Source organism: Pseudophryne corroboree, chromosome 6 (assembly GCF_028390025.1).
Source record: "Pseudophryne corroboree isolate aPseCor3 chromosome 6, aPseCor3.hap2, whole genome shotgun sequence".
Classification (NCBI taxonomy): domain Eukaryota; kingdom Metazoa; phylum Chordata; class Amphibia; order Anura; family Myobatrachidae; genus Pseudophryne; species Pseudophryne corroboree.
Window position 1 is genome coordinate 223944762 of NC_086449.1, and position 22080 is coordinate 223966841.

The following is a 22080-nucleotide window of genomic DNA, read 5'->3' on the forward strand; positions in this document are numbered from 1 at the left end:
GTCTTTACAATGGACCCAGATCTTGCAAAGAGCTTCTGGCAATCATGTTGTCAGCTCAAGAGACACATGGGACTATGATGTCTCCTCCTTCAGTTTCTCTGGCAACTGCTGCTGCCAGGAAGAGAATTCACTGTCCCCAAAGACCCAGTGGTGATGTAGATAAGTCAGCACAACATTTTGACATCTGATCAGGTCTAAAAGAATTGCCCAAAATTAGTCACACTTCTATCATGACTCCATCTGTTATGATCACCATCCAAAGAATGGTGTTGGGTTATTTTAATGATAGCATATACTGTAAACAGGCATGTCATGGAATCCCTCTGACTTCTGGGAGGAAAAAAAGGCAACTGGGAGGCCCCTTAACAAACTGGCTTTGCATTACTTAAGCTTCCCACCCTCCAGTGTGCACTCAGGGAGAGTTTTCAGCACAACCAGGAACCTCGTTAGCAATCAGCATAAGAGGCTACATCCTCAAAATGTGGAAAAGATGATGTTCCTCAAAATGAAGTACAGATTCCACAAAGAAGACCTTTACCTGCAATTACAGTTTTAGAGTGTAGAGCTGTTAGCTTAGCTGCCTTAAGCCCATTGGTAGATTGTTTTGTGGAGGCCCAAACAAACCTGTCACTGGTTTGAAATTGGTTTGATAAACTGTGCATGTACTTTTCATATCCAACATAAAGGTGGGAAAGTTGGCCCAAGGACAATTCCATCTTGCACCACTTTTCTTTTCTGTTGTGTGGCAATGCTTCGTAGATGTGCCATAAACTGCCATGTTTATGCCGCTGTTCTTTTGCTTAGTAACTAGCCAGCTTGCTGCAGCCTTTGGCCTAGACTGGATAAAAACAATATTGTGAGCTGTAAGGTGGTCAGAATTGACTGTAAGTGACTGAAAATAAATGTTATTGAGGTTAAAATACTGTAGGAACAAAAAGGGACCCAAATTCTGCAATTTTAGCTTTTTTCTCATAAAAAAAATACAGATCCAAAACCAGTGAGGTGGTTTTTTGCTAAACCAAAACCCAACAATGAATTAGAACCAAAACCAGCAAAAATGGGCAGGCGCAGCTTTCTATTTTTTTATTGATTTTAAACCAAGCCAAAAAAACTAACCAAAACACTTGAGAGTGGGTTTGCCAAATGCAAAACACAATGATGAATTAGAACCAAAACCAAAACCAAAACACGGGGTCCGCACACAGCTTTACGTATTCATAAGTTTCTGTAAAATAGAGTTTCTTTAGGACAACCGACTGACTAGAACACTTTGTCACAGACTGAGTTGCAATTTAATGCATCTTTGTAATGTTACACAAGATTTTTGCAACACAGCATGCTCATTCAAACACTGCATTGTGTTTTTTTGCAAAATTGGCCTTACTATACTTCTGTTTGTAAGACAAGAAATGCCACTAAAATGGCCATTTACATTCCTTTATCTTGTTTCAAAAATCTTGCTCCTGTAAATTAAATATGGTTTCTGCACTGTTCAACCAAGCTACTGTAGATGCATTTGTAAGCTGCAATGCTGACTTGTAAGCCTGGCTGAGACCAATTTAAATCCTAAGGTTGAGTTGAAAGTCATCCTCCCTTAACCACAGCAAGGTAAGGGCTGCTTCTATTACATTTCACCCACTGCTTCTGATCTTTGCAGCCGCTAGGTGGGGAGTGCTGCAATGCTGACCAATCAGCTATAATGGATTGCACGTCGGGTACTGGAGGAGGTAATCAGGAAGCAGAGGTGGTCAGGAGTTCCCTCCAAGAGTGGCAGCTGCTGGAAATATATTTTTAAAATACTGTCTTTACTTTATTAAATAAAACAACAACAACAATTTCTTCAGTTAAGTGGTTAAAGGAGGCTGAAAGACAGACTTCAACCATTAGGGAATTTAGTATACTTACTCTGTAGACCATATTTAGCAAACTCTGCCCAACATCTTCTGCCTGTGTACCTTTACCATTCTCCATAAATAATGTGATAAAAGATTAATTTAGAATTAGGAGCAAATCTAGCTAAAGCATGCAAATTTACACTTCAATTTAGGGCGTGCCCCATGCCAACTCTAAATTTGTCCACACATTTTTAATCCCCTACACCCTGCAATGAAAAATTACACCATCTAGTTGAGTGTTTCCCAACTCTAGTCCTCATAGACCCCTAGCAGTTCACGTCTTACAGCATCCTAGCTGGTGTATTGCTGGCTGACACATTTTAAAAGATCCACAGGTGGTGCTAATTATTTCATTTGTGATACTGTGGAGCTTTATTAAAAATGCACTTTAACGGGTCTCTTAGGAGTGGAGTTGAGAAACACTGTCTAGTTGACCTATGCATACACGCCTAATTTTACAACGGATCTCCAATCTGCATCTGCTGAAAACATCTGCCAAGAGGATTGTGTCACTGAACACTTAAAATCTTTTTCAGACCAGCTGCCACTCACAGGAATGAATTGAGAGAAGACTTGGACAAACAAGTCTCAGAAGCATGCTAGCTTCTACATTTGGTTTGGTGATTGACTATTTGTTCTCCTGATTTTTCAGCAAGTTTAAAAGTTTTTTTACAAGAACAGACTGCCAGGATTGGCTGAACCAGAGGTTGTGTGAATGTACACACTTTCCCAAAGTCTTGCCAACTATTAGGTCTGTGGGTGGATTGGATGAGAATTGGACAAGTGTGTGCCCAACTTAAAGTACACACTTTTTACTTGAGATACATTTCTTTTTACAATTATATTAACAATTGAAAGTCCAGTTGAATATGCAGATTCATGGCTACACACTCTTCAGGGTATATTTACTAAAGTGCAGTTTTTTAGAAGTGCAAATGTTGTTCAAAGCAACCAATCAGATTCTACCTACTTCTCCACTTCTAAAAACCCCTTAGAATCTACAATGAAATCTGTGATCATTATTTTTTGAAACCTACTGCAAAGGTTGTTACTTCATAACATCAGCATAAGTATAGTACAGAGTGATTGATGGCGTGGTTCCAGGTTTGTCCAACATTGTTCCATCACTCTTATAAATTTTACGTCTCTTATAAAACCAGATCAGCAGATGCAACTGGTTTTCTTGATCTAAAAAACATGATATTAAGTGTGTATTCATTCTTGTAATATCTTATGATCTGTCAGACAACTGTAAAGATGTGTACCCGGGTGTGTACCTTCCCTCAATGGTGCCCAATGTTATTTGCTGCTTTAGCTTAAATTGTTGTCTTTTTTTCTAAATTTTTTACACCTTCTGTAACAGGAGGAGACACAGATTTAAACATACACTGTAGGTCATATATTGATGTTAGAAATCATAGCATAAAATGTTCATTTGACAACAGTGGCACCAAAGAGTAGGGGGAAACAAAGTACCAAGCCTAATTTTCACTGGGGGTCTGTGCCTGCCAGGGAGACGTACCTAAGATGGCATGGCTACATTCCATCAGTGGGGCGCCACTTGAACCAGCATCTAACTTTTGTAGACAGCTCTCAACATGATATAGCCTTGTTCCCACATTTCACCATAATCCTTAGTATTGGGACCCTGACAATATCTTGGCATATCTGTTTGTCAGCCGATAATTTACAGAAGTCACGCTTTGGCATTTATAGAAATGCCACAATGTAAATCTCATAGGGTGACAGTTACTATGGCGAAGTGGGAATTCTTCATTTGCAGTGTATTTTTAAATTAATTACATTTTATTTTATTTATTAAAAAAAACAATATCTATATATGTCAGGTATGCAACAAAAAAAAATACATGATAAATATATCCAAATAACAGTAAACATTTGTAGTGGAGATTTCAATAGGTGTTCTTGGTTGATGACGTTTTCAGAATTGGCCAAGAACACATGGGATGTCTTGTTTAAACATTCAATTTAGCCTGTGAATTATGTGTATTATGACAGTTATGTTTTTGACATTCCATAGGAAAAAAATCCTATAACAGAATATGTTACTGACCTGAATTTTTTTATATATTTGCTTTCAATAACAGACCGCCATTCCACTTGCTGGACCAGATTCATTTTGCTAACTATTTTTCTGGTTTGTTTTCCTTATTTTCTCCCAGTCATTCTCTTGCACATTCTGCTTGTTAGTTGTCTTATTAACCTTTGATACATAATCCAAAATCTATTACTATTATTAGGCTCTTGTAGATATATGTCATTTTATTTAAAACTACAAAATGTATGGATATATTTAATGTTTAAGATACTAAAGTTTCACCATCTGCTGTTTATAAAATATCTACAGTATTTTTTCCATTTTCATTTTGGTAATATTTTTATCTTAAAATAAATAATCTCTGTTAGATGCAGATACTTCCAAGCTGTTTATAGTTTGTAATAGTATAATTATTTATGTAGTAATCGTTTGATAGGTTGCCATGGTCAACCACAAATAGAACTCTGTGGTTAATAAGATGATGTACTGCTAAGAACCTTATCAGCCTTGCCAATACATAAAAATATATTTGCCTGAATTACTTGTAAAAATTTAACCCTACTCTACCAGTGGTAAACACATGGTTTCTAGAGGGAAGTTTTTATGCCATGCCACTAGGGGCAAAATACATTGCTATTATGTTAAACCACTTTTCAACCCCTTCTCATTACCTTTAAATACACAAGTAATACTAGGAAAAAGGAATAAGAGCGGCTAAAGTAGAAACTGAAAAACTAGTAGCAAAGGAAAGCAAAGCGAATTCCACATTTTTTTTAAGTACATCAACAGCAAGAGACTAAAGAAGGAGAGTATAGGCCCTTTAAAGGACAAGAGGGGAGTCTTAATCAATCAAAAATTATAATGTCATAGCAAACAAACTAAACAAGTTTTTTTTCAACGGTATTTACCAGAGAGGACCAAATGCTGGGTCTAACACAAAATCTCAACAAAGATAATGTCCCACTGCTAAATGATTATTTATGTGAGGAGGTAGTCTGTGACCGATTAAAAAAGTTAAAGATTAATATGTCACCTGGTCCAGATGGAATTCACCCGAGAGTTCTTATGGAGTTGCACGCTGAACTAGCAAGACCTCTATTTTTGATCTTCATGGATTTGGTTAAATCGGGTATGGTTCCGAAAGACTGGCGTATAGCGGAGGTAGTGCCTATATTCAAAAAGGGGAGCAAAGCTGAACCAGGTAATTTTAGACCAGTTAGTCTTACATCTATAGTGGGGAAAGTGTTGGAAGGTATTCTAAGGGACAGTATTCAAAAGTTCCTTGAAGCAAATTAGGTCATTAAAAGGAACCAACATGGATTTGTGAAGGACAGATCATGTCAAACCAACTTACTTGGCTTTTATGAAACAGCATGTGCAAACCTTGATCAGGTTAAGGAGGTGGATGTAATCTTTTTAGACTTTGCCAAAGCTTTCGACACTGTACCACACAGGCGTTTTATCTATAAGCTACAATAAATAGGGCTAGGGAGCACAATATTCACTTGGGTCAGCAATTGGTTAGATAATAGGGAGCAACACGTTGTGGTCAATGGATCATTTTCAAATTGGACTACAGTACTAAGTGGTGTGCCACAAGGGTCTGTACTTGGACCAATTTTGTTCAACATTTTCATCAATGATCTAACAGTAGGTCTAGAGAGCATGGTGTCAATTTTCGCTGACGATACCAAATTGTGTAAGGTTATAAATACGGAGAGGAATGCTGAGTCTCTACAGAATGACTTAACTAAACTGGAAGCATGGGCAGCAAAATGGAGAATGAGATTCAACACAGACAAGTGTTAGGTAATGCACTGTGGGGGCAAGACCAAAAATTACACCTACATACTGAATGGGGTAATACTAGGGGATTCTGTACTGGAAAAAGACTTAGGGGTTCACATAGATAACAAATTAAGCAGCAGTACCAAAAGTAGGCGTGCAGCAAAGAAGGCTAATAAGATATTAGCATGCATAAAATGGGGAATTGATGCAAGGGACGAGAGTATTATACTCCCATTATATAAATCATGGGGGTCATTCCGAGTTGTTCGCTCGGTAAAAATCTTCGCATCGCAGCGATTTTCCGCTTAATGCGCATGCGCAATGTCCGCACTGCGACTGCGCCAAGTAAATTTGCTATGCAGTTAGGATTTTTACTCACGGCTTTTTCATCGTTCTGGCGATCGTAATGTGATTGACAGGAAATGGGTGTTACTGGGCGGAAACAGGCCGTTTTATGGGCGTGTGGGAAAAAACGCTACCGTTTCCGGAAAAAACGCAGGAGTGGCCGGAGAAACGGGGGAGTGTCTGGGCGAACGCTGGGTGTGTTTGTGACGTCAAACCAGGAACGACAAGCACTGAACTGATCGCAGATGCCGAGTAAGTCTGAAGCTACTCAGAAACTGCTACGAGGTGTGTAATCGCAATATTGCGAATACATCGTTCGCAATTTTAAGATGCTAAGATTCACTCCCAGTAGGCGGCGGCTTAGCATGAGCAAATCTGCTAAAATCCGCTTGCGAGCGAACAACTCGGAATGACCCCCCATGTGTGAGGCCACATCTTGAATACTGTGTGCAATTTTGGGCACCATATTACAAAAAAGGATATCCTGGAATTAGAAAAGGTTCAGAGGCGGGCGACCAAACTAATCAAGGACATGGAGATGCTGGAATACATGGTAAGGCTTGCAAGGCTAGGCATGTTTAAATTAGAAAAGAGGAGACTAAGAGGGGACATGATCAACATCTACAAATATATAAGGGGTCAATACACAGAGCTCGGGAGGGACCAGTTTTCTATAAAATCAGCACAGAGGACACGTGGTCACTTGCTTAGGTTAGAGGAGAGGAGTTTCCGCACATTGAGGCGAAAAGGTTTTTTCACAGTAAGGACAATACGTGTTTGGAATTCCCTGCCTGAGAGAGTAGTAACAGCGGACTCAGTCAACACCTTTAAGAATGGTTTAGATAAATTCTTATTGGATAAAGATATTCAGGGTTATGGTGCGTAGGCACGCATTATAGTTAATATAATTAGTCCTAACATAAAAACAACTAGTCCTATAATAAGACTGCATAGGAGACCAAAAATAGGTTGAACTCGATGGACAATTGTCTTTTTTCAACCTTAGTTACTATGTTACTATGTGTACCACCGTTATGTTCAAAAAACTCCCACTTTGGAAGCAGAGTGTGATGTGGGACTTACCTCCCAACAAAGCCAACAGAACAGGACAGTTTGTAGACTGTCCTGATCTCTCAAAAATGTTCTTGCAGCTTTAAGTAGTTGCTGCTGATGATACCTTAATGTCAGCTACTGCTTGTTTGGATTCGGTGATGTTGGAGCACTTTTTTTCGTGAAAGGATAGATACATGAAGTTCCATCAAGAGGATGAATTTCAAAGACATGCTGATAAACCCTAAAGTTTACCTTTCAAGCACAGGTATCTACCTTAAGGAGTTGTGGGATGTTTCCATCTGAACACTACCTATAAAGTAATTTGAAAAAAACAACTAATATTTTCCATTTTCTGGACACTAGGGTGTTAAAATTGTTTAGGCTAATGCACTATTTTTTTAACATTGTCAAGTGTTTTTGAATTTGGGTATTCAGTGCCACCCAATTTACTTTTCTTAGATGCAGCGAGTAGGGGTGCTGATTTAAAAATGTCACTCATTTATTTGATGACCACAGTCTAATAGCAGAAATCTGCTGAATGGATTCATTGGCATGCCCAAAAATGATTTAAATCTTTTGGGAAACTAACTCATTTTGGGTCCACATACAATGGTACCATTGTCATTTGTTGGTATCTCTGTTCATGTGTATAACTGTTATTAACGTCTGCACATAGATACCCAATTTCTTACTAGAACAGGATCTAACAGATGAAACACATAAGGGTCAATCTAATTAGGTGCAAAATGCCAAATGTGAGGTGTGAGTTGCAAATATTTGTACAAATTTGCATTGCAAATTCATTTTGCAGTCCAATTAATAACTCGTACTAAGGGCTTTATTCAGGTTTATTAGCAAACCAAAAAGTTAGCAATTGGGAAAAACCATGATGCATCGCAGGTGGGGCAGATGTAACATGGGCAGAGAGATTTAGATTTGGGTGGGGTGTGTTCAAACTGAAATCTAAATTGCAGTGCAGAAATTAAGCAGCCAGTATTTACCATGCACAGAAACAATATAACTCACCCAAATCTAAATCTCTCTGCACATGTTACACCTGCTCCGCCTGCAGTCCAAAATGGTTTTACCCAATTGCTTAATTTTTTGGTTTGCTAACAAACTTGAATAACCCCCTAATCCAGTAAATTCACAAATTGTTCTGTTCGCACCATTCTGAGGGTGAGAGATGATAACGAAAATCTTTATATTAAGGTTAAAATGTCGGGACACCACGCAGCACTACTTGGAAACCCCCACCCACCATGACTAATTAGACAATTGGCAGTTTACAATTAGCTTAATTAGTCTATTAATTACATGTCATTTTTGTCTTTTAAAAGTACCCCAAAAACAATTATTTTGTTTCTTTATGCACCCCAAATATAAATAGATTATTTCTGTTTTTTTAAATGAATTGCTATTTATCATTTTCTTTTAAAGTCACCTCAAAGTACCCCAAAAGCATATTTTTACTTACTTTTATTTGTATTTGTCTGTTTTTTCGTATGAAAGTAAACGGTAAAAAGTAGGTTTTATATTTATTTTTTACTTAAAAAAAATGCACAAATCAGCCATTTACCATTGTTTAAAAACCTCCAGTACTTTCTTTTTGCTCACTAACAGCCTTCTGTTGATTCTGCAAAGAAAATTGTCACTTTTTTGGTGTCCAGGGAGGTCATCACACTTTTTCATGCATTTCTCACACATCGCATTTTGCAGACAATTGGTAAACCCTAGTTGTGAGTACAAGCAGGCCCGGCGCTATCCGCTCGGCAAAGGGATGCAGAGCAGGTAGGCACCTGGCTGGAGAGGCGCTTTCCTTGCTCTGCATCCCCGCTGCTGCACTGCCCTTTCCGCCCTGCTGCTTCTGTCGCCAGCTGCCGTGCCTGTCACACTGTATGACAGGCAGTGGTGCCGGCAACTTGAAGCTTCCCTCACCCCCCTGACAGCGTCATCTTCAGTGTCTACTGTCCATCCAGGGCAAAAGGGGCGGAGCTACATGGGATGGATAGGCGGAGCTAACCGATATGAAGGGGCGGGGCTACACGTGTCCAGGCTGCTACAGATCCTGCCAGCCAGACTAATGTGATAGGTAAGTAGTGGATGGAAAGACTGTGAGTGAGAGTGAGTGAGTGAGTGTATATGTATGTATGTATGTATGTATGTATGTATGTGTAATCCCGTTAATAGTTTATATGTACAATAGAGATTGATTGTTTTATTAATTAGATATTGTATATACTGTATATAATTAATATATTAAATGACATGAAGTGTACTTGTAGTTGGTGGTGCCTAAGCATGCCTAGCGTGAGGGGATGCCCGCTGACATGATTGGTGGACCCGGGGAGAAAGGTCTGTAAGGACCAAGAGAGAGGAGTGAGGGGATCCTGCGAGCAGGGAGGAAGGCGGCAGTTGGAGGGAGCAGTAGGTGCCGCAGCAGCTGAAGTGAGGCAAGGCACAGAGACTGGGGGAGTGAAGGTGTCCGGTGCCAGTGTCTACGGGACCGGATTGATCGCCACTGGTCGGAGGTGGCAGCGGCGTGGTGACGGAGGTTGGTGAACCGACTCGGGGTCCTCCGGAGGCAAGCAGGTGACAGGCAGCGAGGAGTGAGTGAGGGCTGGTGACAGGAGAGAGGCAGCGCTATGCAGTGATACTGCAGGGATCGGAGTAAGTGATTACCGATGTCAGCGTCTGGCTGGAGCTGGTGTGCAGCACTGCTTTCGGGATGCAAAGGTGGCTGTGAGGAGATAATAGGAACGGCCTGAGGGAGGAGTGTCCCAGCCTATAAGCCCAGCAGTGGGTGGCACAGAAGAGACTAGTACTGCCTTTAGCTCACAGAGTCCCCTGCTTGAGTTAACCCAATTCAGCTACTAATAATCTGGGTTGCCCTGCCTGAGAGAGGTGACTAGAGACTGTGTCAGTAAAGGGATCGTAACCAGTCCCCTTAGCCCAGTATGGCTGAACTCTGTTTTGCATCTGCCTACTCAGTACTACAAGAGTGATAACCGACTGCCCAGGGGCCGGGGGAGTGCACCCGAGTTATTCCCCTTAAGCTTCACAGTATTACAAAGTGATATATTATTAGCTGAGACAGCCATTACAGCACAATCTGCCACTATTATATAAGGATGGATAGTATGTAAAAAGAGTAGCTACGGCTCTATGAAAAGTACCATAATGAGACCGCATAAGTACTTAATGTATCATGTCCCACATTAGTTGAACTGTACGTGGAGAATTGGCTGAAATTTTGACTCAGGAGAGGTGATAGGTATCCGCACCTACCCTAATAAACTGGAGGCTAACTGATCAACAGGCAGTTATATCAGGACAGGTGAGCAGAGTCCCTGTATTACTGGTGTACAGACTAGAAATACCTGCAGGATAGAGAGGGGAGTGCCTGTTCTATCTGCACAGGACATATAAAAGCCAAGACTTTACTAGTATGGGTGTGCATGGAGTCTGTTGAAGCACATAAATCCTGCAGACACTCCAGAGAGTAACATAAGGACTTCGACACCATCTAATGCTTACAGAGTGACAGTTTACGCTAGAAGACAATCCTTATTTGGAGCACCTCACCACGGCAGGTTTAATAAGTGTCAGGTACTTGGAGGCTATCCAGATGTCATCTCACATCCCATGAGAGCATTGAACAAGGATTTCACTATTAGCGGAGGATTACAACCAATGCAAAACTTTAGTGCCCAACAACTTACCTACTGCAGTTAAACAGAATACTGAAATACCCGGGTATTCAAGGTTAAAGTACATGTACATTCTATATTGGTAAATTTGTTTTTGTTTTTCCGGTACCAAGGTAATTTTTGTGAAATTGCATGCAAGGTACTATGTATAGGTGGGTACTAAGGGCTAGAGGGTGATTGGTATGACTTTAAGGGGTATATGCAATTGCGGTCGAATTCCCGAAATTGTCGAATTTCTGGACTTTTTCGCCAAAAAAAAAAATCGACAATGCAATTCAGTACTTTCCGTCAAAAAAACGGACTTTCAAAATTCGACTTTTTGAAATTCGACTTTTGTCAAATTCGACTTTTTTGCAATGATACAAGTGCTGCAATTCGACCAAAGTATATTCAATTGAAGTTTGGAAATTCGACAACAGTGCTTTTAGACAGTAAATTCGTCATTTTCAATCCGCCACACTTTGGTGGGTGAAACTAATAAAAAAAATTTAAAACATGTTTTTTTTGTGTTTTTTTTTCTTGGTAATAGCATATCTATTTATATTAGAAGGGATTAGGTACTTGGTTTGTCTTTTTTGGAGGCACAAGTATTATTTATATATTTATAAAAATAATATTTATTTTTTTATTTTTTTAGATGGAATGGTAAAATCCCAGAAAAAAATGGCGTGGGGTCCCCCCTCCAAAGCATAACCAGCCTCGGGCTCTTCGAGCCGGTCCTGGTTCTAAAAATCCGGGGGGAAAATGGACAGGGGATCCCCCGTCTTTTTAAAACCAGCACCGGGCTCTGCACCTGGTGCTGGTGCAAAAAATACGGGGGACAAAAAGAGTAGGGGTCCCCCGTATTTTATACACCAGCATCGGGCTCCACTAGCTGGACAGATAATGCCACAGCCGGGGGTCACTTTTATACAGTGCCCTGCGGCCGTGGCATTAAATATCCAACTAGTCACCCCTGGCCGGGGTACCCTGGGGGAGTGGGGACCCCTTCAATCAAGGGGTCCCCCCCCCAGTCACCCTAGGGCCAGGGGTGAAGCCCGAGGCTGTCCCCCCCATCCAAGGGCTGCGGATGGGAGGCTGATAGCCTTCAGGAAAATGACATGAATATTGTTTTTCCCAGTAGTACTACAAGTCCCAGCAAGCCTCTCCCGCAAGCTGGTACTTGGAGAACCACAAGTACCAGCATGCCGGAGAAAAACGGGCCCGCTGGTACCTGTAGTACTGCTGGGAAAAAAATACCCAAATAAAAACAGGAGACACACACCTTGATAGTAAAACTTTATTGCACACCGGCCGACACACACATACTTACCTATGTTGACACAAAGCAGTCGGTCCTCTTCTCCAAGTAGAATCCACGGGTACCTGAAAATAAAAGATAATTATACTCACCTGATCCAGGTTCCAGAGATAAATCCTCGTACTTGTCAAAACAACAAAACGAACACCCGACCAGCGGACTGAAAGGGGTCCCATGTTGACACATGAGACCCCTTTCCACGAATGCAGACACCCCCGTGACAGCTGTCACTGAAGTGTCTCTTCAGCCAATCAGCGAGTGCAACGTCCTTGCACTCTGCTGATTGGCTGTGTGCGTCTGAGCTCAGACAGCGCATCGCAAAGCCTCTCAATTATATTCAATGGTGGGAATTTTGCGGTTAGTGGTGGGGTCACCCGCGGTCAGCGGCTGACCGCGGGTAACCCCGCCGCTGACGGCAAAGTTCCCACCATTGAAAGTAATGGAGGAAGCTGTGCGATGCGCTGTCTGAGCTCAGACGCGCACAGCCAATCAGGTGAGCGCTACGACGTGGCACTTTCTGATTGGCTGAAGGGACCTCGGTGACAGGAGTCACGTGGTGTCCCGGCATTTGGGGAAAGGGGTCTCATGTGTCAACATGGGACCCCTTTCAGTCCGGTGGTCGGGTGTTCGTGTTTTTTTTTTGCCAAGTACGAGGATTTTATCTCTGGACGTGGATTTATCTCTGGACACTGGATCAGGTGAGTGTTTTTTTTTTCACAGGTACCCCGGATCGTCGGAGTCGAGACGTGGCAGTCGGCGTGTCAACATAGGTAAGCATGTGTGTGTCGGCAGTGTGTAATAAAGTTGTACTTGTCACGGTGTGTGTCTCCTGTTTTTATTATTATTTTTTTTTTCTGTAGTACTACAGGTACCAGCGGGCCCATTTTTCTCCCGCATGCTGGTACTTGTGGTTCTCCAAGTACCAGCTTGCGGGGAGGCTTGCTGGGACTTGTAGTACTACTGGAAAAAACAATATTCTTTCAATTTTGACAAGGCTATCAGCCCCCCATCCGCAGCCCTTAGATGGGGGGGACAGCCTCAGGCTTCACCCCTGGCCCTTGGGTGGCTGGGGGGGGACCCCTTGATTTAAGGGGTCCCCACTCCCCCAGGGTACCCCGGCCAGGGCTGACTAGTTGGATATTTAATGCCACGGCCGCAGGGCACTGTATAAAAGTGACCCCCGGCTGTGGCATTATCTGTCCAGCTAGTGGAGCCCGATGCTGGTGTCTAAAATACGGGGGACCCCTACTCTTTTTGTCCCCCGTATTTTTTGCACCAGCACCAGGCGCAGAGCCCGGTGCTGGTTTTAAAAATACGGGGGATCCCCTGTCCAATTTTTCCCCGGATTTTTAGAACCAGAACCAGCTCGAAGAGCCCGAGGCTGGTAATGCTTTGGAGGGGGGACCCCACGCCATTTTTTTTCGGGTTTTTCCTGTTTCTTTTAAATCGCGGCAAAATCCGTCAAATCGGACGTTTTTCGCCCGCGGGACTGTCGAATACGTTTTTCATTGAATATGGTGAATTTCGGCAACCACTGGCGAAATTGGACGGTCGAATTGTGTCAAATTTAAAAACGGCGATAATTTGCCGCGATTCGCCGCTAATTGCATATACCCCTAAGACTGTTAGTTACATAATATTTGCTATTAAATGTTACCTATACTTACCGGATGGTGGACCTTTATTCCCTGGGATCGCTGTAGTTTCCTGAAAACAAACACCAGTGTATGGTAAGTGACCCATTGAGAAAAAGTATAACCCTAAAGGAAAACACAGTACTACATTGGTAGCTAGGGGGCTTTCCCAAGCAAGCCCCATAGAATTCTTATAGCTTGGGTGGAGGCACATATAGTCTTAGCATTCTGCAGGGATAGTATCCGCTGCATACAGAAAAAGGGGGTTACATATGTATGTATGTATGTATGTATGTATGTATGTGTGTGTGTACGTACGTACGTACGTACGTACTGTGTGTGTGTGTTTAGCTATTGCGTGTATAAGTGACACTTCTGTGGGCATTATGCATAAGTGCACTACTACTGTGGGCATTATGCATAAGTGCCACTACTACTGGGGGCATACTTTGTAAAGTATGGGAGGGCGCAAATTTATAGTTTGCAGGGGGCGTGCGTACACCCTAGCACCAGCCCTGAGTATGAGAATGTTCATTTTTTATTGTAAAGGAGATTTTGCTGGAATGCGCATTCGTACAAAGTCTGTGAGTTTCATGAAACAAACTCGCAACTCACACCTAATTGGATTGACCATATAGTGGAATTTTTTTTGACAGAACATGGCACAGATTGATGTCTTAATAGTAGAATGTATTTTTTTGCAGCAAAGTTAAATAGTTTGAAACTCTGATTTCGATATCTTTTTTTCTGGGAACACGAATATTTCAATTCTGCAGTTAATTGGTCATTTGGGATGGATCCTACACTTTTTGATCAAGATTATTGCAAATTTTTGCAGTTCTTTTCTTTAGGTGAATGCTTAGTGAACACTCCATTACATTAGAAATAATTGGATAGTAAAAAAGAAATTTTTGTAACATTTTGTTTATGGGTTAATGTATAATTACTAGTGATGTGCACCGGAAATTTTTCGGGTTTTGTGTTTTGGTTTTGGGTTCGGTTCCGCGGCCGTGTTTTGGGTTCGAACGCGTTTTGGCAAAACCTCACCGAATTTTTTTTGTCGGATTCGGGTGTGTTTTGGATTCGGGTGTTTTTTTCAAAAAACCCTAAAAAACAGCTTAAATCATAGAATTTGGGGGTCATTTTGATCCCATAGTATTATTGACCTCAATAACCATAATTTCCACTCTTTTCCAGTCTATTCTGAACACCTCACACCTCACAATATTATTTTTAGTCCTAAAATTTGCACCGAGGTCGCTGGATGGCTAAGCTAAGCGACACAAGTGGCCGACACAAACACCTGGCCCATCTAGGAGTGGCATTGCAGTGTCAGGCAGGATGGCCCTTCAAAAAAATACTCCCCAAACAGCACATGACGCAAAGAAAAAAAGACGCGCAATGAGGTAGCTGTGTGACTAAGCTAAGCGACCCTAGTGGCCGACACAAACACCTGGCCTAGGAGTGGCACTGCAGTGTCATGCAGGATGGCCCTTCAAAAAAATACTCCCCAAACAGCACATGATGCAAAGAAAAAAAGAGGCGCAATGAGGTAGCTGTGTGACTAAGCTAAGCGACCCTAGTGGCCGACACAAACACCTGGCCCATCTATGAGTGGCACTGCAGTGCAGGCGCAAGCTCTTCCCGTCCAGTGTTGGGAAGGTCAGGCATCGCAACCGACACAATTGGACTCTCCTTGGGGATTTGTGATTTCGAAGAACGCACAGTTCTTTGCTGTGCTTTTGCCAGCTTAAGTCTTTTCTTTTTTCTAGCGAGAGGATGAGTGCTTCCATCCTCATGTGAAGCTGAACCACTAGCCATGAACATAGGCCAGGGCCTCAGCCGTTCCTTGCCACTCCGTGTCGTAAATGGTATATTGGCAAGTTTACGCTTCTCCTCAGATGCTTTTAATTTTGATTTTTGGGTCATTTTACTGATCTTTTGTGGTTTGGATTTTACATGCTCTGTACTATGACATTGGGCATCGGCCTTGGCAGATGACGTTGATGGCATTTCATCGTCTCGGCAATGACTAGTGGCAGCAGCTTCAGCACGAGGTGGAAGTGGATCTTGATCTTTCCCTATTTTTTTAACCTCCACATTTTTGTTCTCCATATTTTAATGCGCACAACTAAAAGCCACCACAGGTATACAATGTAGATGGATGGATACTATAGTATTATATTACTTATGGACGACGAGTGCACTGACGACACAGAGGTAGGTACAGCCGTGGCCTACCGTACTGCTATATATATATATATATATATATATATATATAATATACTGTATAATAATAACGGACCTGGTGGACACTGTCAGCAGACTGCTAAACTAGTATGAAGAAAAAAAAAGCCACCACAGGTATACAATGTAGATGGATGGATACTATAGTATAGTATTATATTACTTATGGACGACGAGTGCACTGACGACACAGAGGTAGGTACAGCCGTGGCCTACCGTACTGCTATATATATTGTGACAAGAACACTGGGATAGTGTTTGAGGGCAGGTATATTTGTCCCAGGTTCTTGTCTTACATGTTTTAGAAAATGTTAACTTCTAGGAAAAATGCTTTTTGTTTTGTCTGAACCTTTTCAGTTTGCTGTAAAAGCTGGGTAAAGGCTCTGAGAGAGAGATAAGGCGAGTTCTAGACATTGGGCCCAGTTCGGGTCTTTGGCCTCACAGAGGGCTAATCAGGGTTTCAGCTGTGTAAGAGTGATATAGTGCTTCTAACCTGATTAGTATGGGCAGACTGCCTGGGAAGGCTGCAGGATCTGTGTGTGAGAGACACGCTTTCTGATGCAAGTAAGCTATACAGTATGTACTGAAGAACTCTGTGTTTTGTTTAGTGACAGTTAGGAACATCTTATGTTTAGTTAGTGCCGGACAGGCAAGGTATTTTTATTTTGGGGTTTGTTTTATTTTCTGTTTCAATAAAACTGGCCGGGGTCAGTTGTACCAGAAACTGGACTTGTGTTGTTCCTCAGCTGCTGCGTGCTGCCATATTCCCCAGGAAAAGGCACCTTGCACCCCTACAGTGTTACAACTTGGTGGAGAATGCGAGCAGGCCGTTCTGCGCATAAGTGAAAGCAGCAGCTTTGTGAGGCCTGCAGAAAACGGTGGTTTATGCAGATACAGCCCAGTGTGAAGTTACTGAGACTCACCCTGAGGGTTTGATATATGTCCTGGGTGAAAGCAGCTGCAAAGCCGCCTGAAAAATCTGTTGACATGGAGGATCTGCTTAAAGCCTTGCTGCAAGCTACAGCGGCTCAGCAGGAGGCCAACCGACAGCAGCAGGTGGCAATGGAGGAAAATTGGAGACTACAGCGTCAGGATAGAGAGGCCTTAGCAGAAGTGGTGCAGAGACTTGCAGCTCGGGTTGGAGATGTGGCCGTCAGTGCTCCAACCAGCTCTAGTTCTATACGAGCCAGTCACTTCCTGCAGAAAATGACAGAGGCTGATGATGTGGAGGCCTATCTGACCACGTTTGAAAGGACTGCCGAGCGTGAGAACTGGCCGAAAGCACAGTGGGCCAGTCTGCTGGCACCTTTCCTGTCAGGTGAGCCCCAAAAAGCTTACTATGATTTAAGCCCTGCTGAGGCTCGGGACTATGATAAACTAAAGACTGAGATCCTGACCCGCCTGGGAGTCACGCTGTCAGTACGAGCACAACGGGTGCACCGTTGGCTGTACGCCATGGAGAAGCCTCCGCGCTCCCAGATGCACGACCTTATTCAGCTAACAAAAAAATGGCTGCAGCCAGAGACATTAACTGGTCCCCAGATGGTGGAAAGAGTCGTCATGGACCGCTACTTGAGATCTTTGCCCATGGTCCTGCGCAAGTGGGTGAGCCATGGAAACCCGGGTACTGCTGACCAATTAGTGGACATGGTAGAGAGGTATTTGGCAGCAGAGGAACTACTGATGACCACCCAGCAACCCATAGATCCTCGACAGCGCCCTTCAGTAAAGACTGGTAAGACTGTTCCGTGGGAAAACGTTGCTGGGCGGTTAAGAGAACGCAAGGCTGGAGAGACTGTAAACACTGGCCCTGGAAACAGGCCAATGGGGCTAGAACGGTCTATGCTGCCCAAATGGGTGGATAATCGTGTGGTTAAATGTTTTAGGTGTGGTATGCCAGGTCATGTTATTGCCAATTGCCCAGTCATGCAAGAACCCATGCAATGTGATGCTGCCTTTGAATGTCGCAGAATGTCTTTCTTTGCTAGGTTAGCCTGTACTGTGGTACCTTCACCCGAGCTGGAAAAACAAATGTGTGATGTGTTCTTAGAAGGTAACCGGGTAGAGGCCTTGCTAGATTCAGGAAGTTTAGTTACCCTCGTGAAAGCTGGGTTAGTGAACCCCTTAAAGGTCCAGCAAATACCTATTGGGGTAACTTGCATACATGGGGATACCCAATATTATGCCACTGCTGAGGTGAATATAGAAACTTGTTGTGGGTCAGCAATGGTTAAAGTGGGACTGGTCCCTACCTTGGTGCATGAGGCCATAATAGGGAGGGATTTTCCTCATTTTTGGAAACTGTGGGAATCACGGTTATCAACAGATGTGAGAAGTAAAAAGCCAGTTGATAATACCGGTGATTTTTTGGATGTACGTGGGTCTTCGGAACTTTCTGGCCCTTTGCCTTTTGCTAGTTTGGCTGGGGAAGTGACAGATGGGGAGTCCAGTGAGGACCCTCTTGCCGGGAACAGAGACATAGTAGTTAGAACTGAAAGCGTGCCTGACCTGGAGGTAAAGAAGGATCTGTTTGCGTCTGAACAGTTAAAGGATCCTACCTTAATAAAGGCTAGAGAGAATGTTAAGATTGTTAATGGGGAACCTGTGGTACCAGGTGACAGGGTTACGTATCCCCACATGGCCATCTGTAATGAGCTCTTGTACCACATTGTCAAAAGGGGTGAGGATGTGGTGGAACAGCTGGTAGTTCCCCAGCCTTATCGGAGAACGGTACTAGATTTAGCTCATAGTCACGTTACCGCAGGACATTTAGGGGCAGAAAAAACCACTGAAAGAGTTTTACAAAGGTTCTTTTGGCCAGGGGTTTATAAAGAAGTGTCTGAATATTGTTCTTCCTGTCCTGAATGCCAGTATCATGCCCCTAGACCCCATTTCAGGAGCCCACTAGTTCCCATGCCTATTATAGAGGTCCCGTTTGACAGAATAGCCATGGATCTCGTGGGGCCCTTGTTAAAGTCTGCTCGGGGCCATCAGTATATCCTGGTAATTATGGACTATGCCACTCGATATCCTGAGGCTGTCCCTTTACGCACTATCACAACCAAGGCGATAGCTAGGGAGCTGGTGCAGGTATTTAGTAGAGTGGGAATACCAAAAGAAATTTTGACTGACCAAGGTACTCCATTTATGTCAAGGATCATGAAAGAATTATGCAAGTTATTTAAGGTCACTCACCTCAGGACGTCCATCTACCATCCCCAAACTGACGGGTTGGTGGAAAGGTTTAATAAAACATTAAAAAGTATGTTAAAAAAGGTTGTTGAGAGAGATGGGAAAAACTGGGATTGTTTGTTGCCCTACTTGTTAATGGCCATCAGAGAAGTTCCTCAGTCCTCTACGGGGTTTTCTCCATTTGATTTGTTGTATGGTAGACACCCCAGAGGGCTGTTGGATGTTGCCAAAGAGACGTGGGAAGGACAGCCCACTCCTTATAGAAGCGTTATTGAGCATGTAACACAAATGCAGGATAGGATTGCAGCCGTGGTACCTGTTGTCAGAGAGCACATGGAACAGGCCCAAAGTGCTCAACAGAGGGTCTATAACCGGAGTGCCAAGATACGGGAATTTGCTCCTGGAGATAGAGTTCTTGTTTTGGTACCCACTGTGGAAAGCAAATTCCTAGCTAAATGGCAGGGTCCATTTGAGATTAGGGAAAAAGTGAATGAGGTTAATTACAAAGTATACCAGCCGGGAAAGAGAAAACCCGAACAGATCTACCATGTTAACTTAATCAAACCCTGGAAAGATAGGTTGTCTCTGTCAGCGGAGCCTTGCCCTTCGGTGTCTTCACCCCGGTTGCTTCCCGCAGTGAAGGTGTCAGAGACATTATCAGCTGATCAGAACAATCAGGTTAAAGAATTTCTCATCCAAAATAGGGAGGTATTTTCAGAGCTGCCTGGCCGAACGACCATAATAAAACATGACATTGTCACAGAACCAGGGGTCAGGGTTCATTTAAAGCCATATAGGATTCCTGAAGCTCAGCGAGAAGCTATTTCTAAGGAAGTTAAAACCATGTTAGAACTTGGAGTCATAGAGGAGTCTAACAGTGAGTGGTCCAGTCCCATAGTGCTCATCCCGAAGCCCGACGGTAGCATACGCTTCTGTAATGACTTTCGTAAGTTAAATGAGGTGTCCAAGTTTGACGCATACCCCATGCCCCGTGTGGATGAGCTTGTAGAAAGGCTGGGAACAGCCAGGTTTCTCACCACATTGGACCTGACCAAAGGTTACTGGCAAATACCTTTATCTGATAGCGCCAAAGAAAAAACAGCCTTTTCGGTTCCGGAGGGGCTGTACCAGTATAAGATGTTACCCTTTGGGTTGCATGGGGCTCCAGCAACCTTTCAACGGGCGATGGATAAAATTTTGAGGCCCCATAGAAAATATGCAGCTGCCTATTTGGATGATGTGGTAATTCACAGTACAGACTGGGGGTCACATTTGGTTAAAGTACAAGCAGTACTGGACTCAATCAGAGAGGCAGGGTTAACTGCTAACCCAAAGAAGTGCTGCCTCGCAATGGAGGAGGTCAAATACTTGGGCTTCACCATAGGCAGAGGTCTGATTAGGCCCCAATTGAATAAAGTTGATGCTATTCAAAACTGGCCTCGTCCAGTGAATAAAAAACAGGTAAGGGCTTTTTTGGGAATTACTGGGTACTATAGACGGTTTATTCCTAATTTTGCGACCACAGCGGTGCCGTTGTCAGACCTTACCAAAGGGAAGCAGTCAAATGTGGTGAAATGGAACCCTGATGCAGAAAAGGCGTTCCAAGCGTTAAAAGTGGCTTTGTGTTCACAACCGGTGTTGATAACACCAGATTTTTCAAAAGAATTTGTGGTACAGACAGATGCCTCAGAGGTAGGGATAGGTGCTGTGCTGTCCCAAACCAGAGATGGGGACGAACACCCTATCATTTATTTGAGTAGGAAACTCAATGAGCATGAAAAAAGGTATGCCATTGTGGAAAAGGAGGCTTTGGCCATTAAGTGGGCACTAGATACCTTGAGATATTACCTCTTGGGTAGACAATTCAGACTAGTGACAGACCATGCCCCTTTAAAATGGATGTATGTAAATAGAGGCAAGAATGCTCGTGTAACTAGATGGTTTCTAGCGTTGCAGGACTTTAAGTTTACTGTCGAACATAGACCGGGAACACAATTGGCCAACGCAGATGCATTGTCTCGCATCTTCTGTTTGGGGGCTACAAGTGTTCCGGCCCCTAGGTCGAAACAGGGGAGGGGGATATGTGACAAGAACACTGGGATAGTGTTTGAGGGCAGGTATATTTGTCCCAGGTTCTTGTCTTACATGTTTTAGAAAATGTTAACTTCTAGGAAAAATGCTTTTTGTTTTGTCTGAACCTTTTCAGTTTGCTGTAAAAGCTGGGTAAAGGCTCTGAGAGAGAGATAAGGCGAGTTCTAGACATTGGGCCCAGTTCGGGTCTTTGGCCTCACAGAGGGCTAATCAGGGTTTCAGCTGTGTAAGAGTGATATAGTGCTTCTAACCTGATTAGTATGGGCAGACTGCCTGGGAAGGCTGCAGGATCTGTGTGTGAGAGACACGCTTTCTGATGCAAGTAAGCTATACAGTATGTACTGAAGAACTCTGTGTTTTGTTTAGTGACAGTTAGGAACATCTTATGTTTAGTTAGTGCCGGACAGGCAAGGTATTTTTATTTTGGGGTTTGTTTTATTTTCTGTTTCAATAAAACTGGCCGGGGTCAGTTGTACCAGAAACTGGACTTGTGTTGTTCCTCAGCTGCTGCGTGCTGCCATATTCCCCAGGAAAAGGCACCTTGCACCCCTACAGTGTTACAATATATATATATATATATAATATACTGTATAATAATAACGGACCTGGTGTACACTGTCAGCAGACTGCTAAACTAGTATGAAGAGAAAAAAAAACACCACAGGTATACAATGTAGATGGATGGATAGTATAGTATTATATTACTTATGGACGACGAGTGTACTGACGACACAGAGGTAGGTACAGCCGTGGCCTACCGTACTGC